Genomic DNA, 6950 nt, shown 5'->3' with positions numbered 1-6950 from the left:
CTCCAGGCAGCGTTTTCCTCTCCTCTTTTCAGTCCCTTGTTATCATAATCACATTGGACAAGCGCCTGGGGTTGGCAGTTCCCTTGTCTCTCTCCCTGGAGCCCCTTCCTCCAAGCACTGTAACGTTGTGTTCTTTTTTCGCCCCTCTTTTTTTCACCTTTTCATCTTTTGAATTTGTCAAATGGACAAGGATGTGTGCGAGGATGTGTGTGCGTATGTGTGTGTGCCTGCGTATATGTGTGCATTCGAGGGCGCATAAGTGTGTGTGTGTGTGTGTGTGTGTGTGTGTGTGTGTGTGTGTGTGTGTGTGTGTGTGTGTGTGTGTGTCCGTGCGCGTATGTGTGTGTCAAGTGCCTCTGTAGCTACTCAATTACCTGGCTGTTTCATAGTGTAATGTCTGTATTGATGCCGACACGCCGCTACAAACGACCCATAACCACCGCTGTGTTGGGGCCTACACAGACCGCGTTTGTCAGCGATAATAAGCACACTGTTCTTCTTCTTCTTCCTCTGTCCGTTTGGTCACAAAGGATCACATCACCATCACACCATTCCACTACAATGGGTCAGTCAGTCAGTTAGTCAGTCATATAGTACAGGCAGGCAGAGCAGCAGCTTTAGCAACCTGGTCTCAGAGCATTTCGTATTATTCTGTAGGTCAAGCTGATACACCCCATATAATATGATATGTTACATTTCTTATGGTATGTATTCATTTGTGGATATCCGTCACCCATTTCGTGTGATATGTTATGAATTACAATTCGTATTATATGTTACGAATTTGCAAAAAGTGCAATATGTTACGAATTTGCAAAACATATGATATGGTGCATATTCTAGGTGGGTGGCTCGGTGGCTAATGTTATTGTTAGGGCTAAGTTTAGGATTTAGGTTAAAGGGTTAGGGTTAGGGTTAGCTAAAATAGTTAAGGTTAGGATTAGGGTAAGGGTTAGGGTTAGGGTTAGGTGAAGGGTTAGCTAAAATGGTTAAGGTTAGGATTAGGGGAAGGGTTAGGGTTAGGTGAAGGGTTAGCTAAAACGGTTAGGGTTAGGGGAAGGGTTATGGTTAGGGTTAGCTAAAGGTTTAAGGTTAGGTTTGGGTTAGCTAAAATGGTTAAGGTTAGGGTTAGGGGAAGGGTTAGCTAGCATGGTTAAGGTTAGGGTTAGGGGAAGGGTTAGCTAGCATGGTTAAGGTTAGGGTTAGGGGAAGGGTTAGCTAGCATGCTAAGTAGTTGCCAAGTAGCTAAAAAGTAGTAAGTAGTTGAAAAGTTTCTAATTAGCTAAAATGCTGCATTTGTCCTGCTAAGATTTGAACTCGCAACATTTGGGTTGGTGTTAGACTCAGCTAAACACAACTCCTAGTAGCTATTGAGCTGTCAGCACTGAGATGGGGAAGTCAGTAGGTACACAACAACAAATCACTCCTGGATCACAACAATATCAACCGTGTTACGAGTCACATACAATGTCGTCTTGGCACCTCCAGTAAAATGAATGTGTAGCAGGGATCATCAACTAGACTCAGCCGCTGGAAGATTTTCTCTTGAACGGATGGTCGGGGGCCAGAACATAATTACAAATCATTTGATTGCAAATTGACTGCATGAATCCCAAACACATATAATATCTAACTGAAACATAATAATGTCAAACCTTGCTTACATTTGTATACGATCACGTGTCTCTCTATTACTTGGGAACATATTTCTGAAATCAAAATCACTTGGAGCTGATATCCTGGTGTTTTTACAGTATTTTATGTCCAACAATTAAAAAAAATATACATATATTTTTTTTGTTACCTTTATTTAACTTGGCAAGTCAGTTAACAACAAATTCTTATTTACAATGACAGCCTACCGGGCAACAGAGGGTTAACTGCCTTGTCCATGGCAGAACAACAGTTTTTTACCTTGTCAGCTCGGGGATTCAATCCATCAACCTTTCGGTTACTAGACCAATACTCTAACCACTAGCCTACCTGCCACCCCGTAGATAAAAATATTTTATTTTTGTTTTTGCTCTGAAAACTTGGGGGGGGGGGCAAATAAAACCATCCAGTCAGGTAAATTTTACACTATGGCAGAATGCATTATATAAGTATTTGACAAGGGCAGTGGTATCCCTGCATATAAAGCCACGGTTCTCCTCAGTCCTGTGCCTGCCTTTATGTTTTGTTTGCCATCTCTGCCTGTTGGTGTGCTGTTTAGCAAGCGTAGGGAGGACTGTATGTATGCCTCTGGTTGTGTCTTGATGTGTGTCTGTGCGTGTGCCCATGTGACCGTGTGTGTGTACGTGCACACCCGTGCGTGTGCCCGCGTGTATGTGCCCCCCTGCCCACACAGCTGGTCCAAAGCAGATGTTTACCAGTATAATTACCCTCCGCCCATACGTCATCTCCAGCCTCTAGATGTGTAGTGACACCAGTTCAACACAGACCTGCTGTGGATCTCAGTGAACACATTCATATCAATACTCTTGCTGCCTATTGGCCAACCATTCAAAAAAGGACACGTGAACTAACTGATGAAAATACACTGGCACGCATACGCGGCTTACGAACAACAACACACACAAACACACAGGAACACACACATGAACACAGGAATACACACATGAACACAGGAATACACACATGAACACAGGAATACACACATGAAGTCAAGTGCAAAGTCAACAAGCGCAAAGTGACACAAAAGTATTACACAATGGTGTCATAGCAACGGCATAATGTAGCTAACAAAAATATACATATTATCAAAACAGAGGTAGAATGTGTATGTAACACCAGACCCCAGAGGATAGCAGGGCAGGTTAGAGAGGTACAGTAACCCGGTTCTTACCTGTAGAGCTAGGTGGGTTCACCTGTCCACTGTGAGTCTGCCCTGGGTGCTGAAGGCACAGAGAGAACCTGACCGCTGGGCTGATCGTAGCGTGACCGCAGACTCTGACACGGTCAGCAGAAACACCAACCCATAACCTGAACTCTTTGCCAACACTGTCCTGACCAGAGAGAGACAGAGACTCCAGGTCAGGAGCACACACATACGCACGTACGCATGTACACACACACACACACACACACACACACACACACACACACACACACACACACACACACACACACACACACACACACACACACACACACACACACACACACACACACACACACACACACACGCCTCTCCTCTGAACTCTTCTTAATCAGCGTCAGACCACATCAAGTGCTCAAGCTTTTGGTTGTGCAGGCTTTTGTTCCAGCCCATCACTAAGACTCATTCAAATAATCAACTACAATAGTTACTGTAGGTGTGTTATTGCAGGGCTGGAACAAAAGTCTTCACTCCCCATAACTCTCCAGCTCTAGGTTTGGAAACCTACAGCATGGACTAGGTAGTTGACTATGTTTCCACAGAGGATAAGATCCACCCATAAGAATCCAATGAGGATCGTTGTGACATTTACACGTGCAATATCCATATTTAACATGATTTCTCCCTGCTGTTACAATGGTCTAGAGGTGCAGCCACCCACACACTCTCTGTCATATTAAACACCATCAAACACATTTTATGGGGAAACTCTGGCCTTTTCTGAATACAGGCCTACACACCCAATAAATCACTAGCATAGTGTGTGTGTGTGTGTGTGTGTGTGTGTGTGTGTGTGTGTGTGTGTGTGTGGGTGTGTGTGTGTGTGTGTTGTTTGCACTGCCTGCCTGTTCAGTTCAGGCCAGTTCACTTGAGTGAATGAGATGAGGTAGGGCAGAGGGGACAACTTTTAGGAATGAAATGCTGCCTGTGTTTCTGCCTGTTTGGTCTACTTAGAATTGGGCCAATCCTCTCAGGGGTGTGTGTGTGTGTGTGTGTGTGTGTGTGTGTGTGTGTGTGTGTGTGTGTGTGTGTGTGTGTGTGCGTGTGTGCGTGTGTGCGTGCGTGCGTGCGTGCGTGCGTGCGTGTGTGCTTGTGTGTGTGTATGTTAGCGCGTACATTTGCACATGCACTTGTGTGTGTGTCTGTGTGTCCGCGCGTGTGTGTGGCTGGTCCCAGCGTCTAGGGTGAGTGGGGCGACACGGATTTTAGTGTCATGTTATCCTGGGCCTGGCATACTTATAGGTATACATTTTTGAGGAGAAGCAACTAGTCTCACTCCCTCTTTGGTCCTGCTGTACGCAGCCACAGAACTAACCTTAAAGGGACAATCTGTAGTTGCCACATCCATTTTTGGACTTTTAATGTTATGATATGTACCCTTTGATTCTTGCAAAACATACATGGCTCATAAACTGAGTTTTACTGTTGTACCTTTGCAGAACCCCAAATATAAGCCTGTTTTATGGCAATGTTTGTAAACAAAGCACATGTAAACAAACACTATATCAACAACATCTCACGGTCTGACTTCAATATTCAATGTTTGTCCTGGGGGCGGGCGAAAAACGTAGAGTTTTGACGGTTCAGTATAGGAATTCATTCCGATTGGGTAAGGTAAGGGTTAAGGTTTGGTATAGTGGTAAAACAAAAACACCTCGACGGTTAAGTTCATGCATTCCTTCTGATTGGTTAAGGTAAGGGTTAAGGTTTGGGATAGAAAACAAAATACTGTGGCTACACTCTTAGAAAAAAGGGTTCCAAAAGTGTTCCTCGGCTGTCCCCATGGGATAATCCTTTTGTATCCATTTAGAGCCATGGTTGATTCCAGTTAGAGCCCTTTTTGGTTCCGGGTAGAACTGTTTTGGGTTTCAGGTGGAATCAAAAGGGTTCTACCTGGAACCTAAAAGGGTTCTTCAAAGGGTTCTCCTATGGGGACAGATGAAGAACCCTTTTAGGTTCCAGGAAGCACCTTTTTTTTCAAGAGTGTAGCACTGGGATTGAACCTGCAATCTTCTGAGCTTGGTAATAACACTCACCATTGCCCCTAGCGGCCGGTATTGAAGGCATCTCACAACGTCCTGGCGACCTGGACCAACATCGAATACTGCATTGGATCTGGTGTGACCTGGCTGACATGATAGCCTCAAAACATGGTTAAAACTAAAGTTATGATTTCGTGGATGGTTAGTCCTATATCCCTTGCTCTGTCTATGAATTTGAGAGTGGTTAGATTTCTCCTGCCCCATCCTTTAGCTGGGAGAGCGCTTTATTATTGTGTCAACTGCTGATTGCTGCTTTAACCCGTTACCCCTAACCTAAAGTCTAACCATAACCCTACAATTCAATCAATTCTGATGATATAGCTGATTAAGTCCTTTGTAGCATGGCTATCTAGTAGCTACCTGTTTAGAGCTGACTGTGAGTAGTTGTAGTATCAGACTGTGTGTGTGGCTGAAAGGCAGTGGTTAGAGGATTCCCATCCTGAGGACATCCTTTTCTCTCTGTCCTTTCATCCCTCCACTCAGCTCCCCTATTCGCTCCCCTCTCCGCTCCCCTCTCCGCTCCCCTGTCCGCTGCCCTCTCCGCTCCCCTGTCCGCTGCCCTCTCCGCTCCCCTGTCCGCTGCCCTCTCCGCTCCCCTGTCCGCTGCCCTCTCCGCTCCCCTGTCCGCTGCCCTCTGCGCTCCCCTGTCCGCTGCCCTCTCCGCTCCCCTGTCCGCTGCCCTCTCCGCTCCCCTGTCCGCTGCCCTCTCTCTTTAGACATTTTCTACGTGGAGGAAAACAAAATGCTCTTAGAGCTGATGCTCTCTCTCTACACTGGTGAAACGCACATGACAATTTTCCTCCCATTGATCTAAACTGGCCACAGTTGCTGATACTGTATGATAGCACACACACATGTACAGTACATACACACACATGCTATAATGATCACCGTGTGTGTGTGTGTGTGTGTGTGTGTGTGTGTGTGTGTGTGTGTGTGTGTGTGTGTGTGTGTGTGTGTGTGTGTGTGTGTGTGTGTGTTTTGCAATAATTTTATATCAAATTCCCAAAGTCCACCTCTTCATTATCTGTGTGGCAGTAGCCGAATACCAGTGAGGCCTGTGTTAGGTAGGGTGCCAGAGATCAGTGGACAGCTTCCGGATCACACATCACGTAGCCTCATCAAACAGACCAACTGTTACGTGATTCACTGGACTTAGTACCACAGACCACATACCAATATCATAATGGGCTTCTTTAACTGACTCTTTTATCCAAAGCAAGACATCTAGGCTGACTGTACAGTCAGTGAATATATATCCTGCACACTGTGTAGATGTTGGAATGAACAGCTGTGGTGGTCAGTGGGACAGTGCGTCTAGAGCGAGAGGTCAGGGAGAGATGAGGACAGAAAGCCTTTTATCCAGCCTCTTTGATGGTGGCCATTTTGGTCACTCACAACAAAGACTGATAGCCTACAAACAACAGGTGTAGGAGGGATTCACAAAGCAAAGGCATGTATGATTGTATGATAAACACGGTGTTGCCAGACGGTTACCAGAGAAGGAACTGATGTGATTGTAAGTGTGTGTAACCCAGCACCATGTACGCTCTCCCGGTAACACCTTACATGACCACGATACGTCCTAAGTGGCACAAAAATATAGTGCACACATTTTGACCAGGGCCCAAGTAGTGCACTATGGAGCGAAGAGGGTGCCATTTGAGATTCAGCCCCTCACTGCCACGCTGCTTCTCTGCTTGTCCTGAAGGAAATTCTTTCCTGTTCTAGCCTGTCCTGTCGTACTTACACCACTACCAAGGCTTCAGGTTTCATGTCTCTCTGTGACCTCATTGTTTTCTAACATGGTCCTGTCTTATCTTTCTCTCTGGACTGGACTACCTAACAGGCCACTCCTGATAAGTGCTGTTTGTGAGTGAGACCGGATATGGTTATGCAGTCAAGTTTATCACGAAAAAGGTTGATTTTGAGCTAAATGAAATGTCATCGAAAGTGCATTTTGACATCTTAATTCAGTTTATAACAACAGTATACATAAAAGACATCAGTAATACTCACGTGTTCTGGAG

This window comes from Salmo salar, chromosome ssa09 (genome assembly GCF_905237065.1).
Source record: "Salmo salar chromosome ssa09, Ssal_v3.1, whole genome shotgun sequence".
Classification (NCBI taxonomy): domain Eukaryota; kingdom Metazoa; phylum Chordata; class Actinopteri; order Salmoniformes; family Salmonidae; genus Salmo; species Salmo salar.
The sequence above is the reverse complement of the archived record's forward strand: the minus strand, read 5'-3'. Positions refer to the sequence as shown.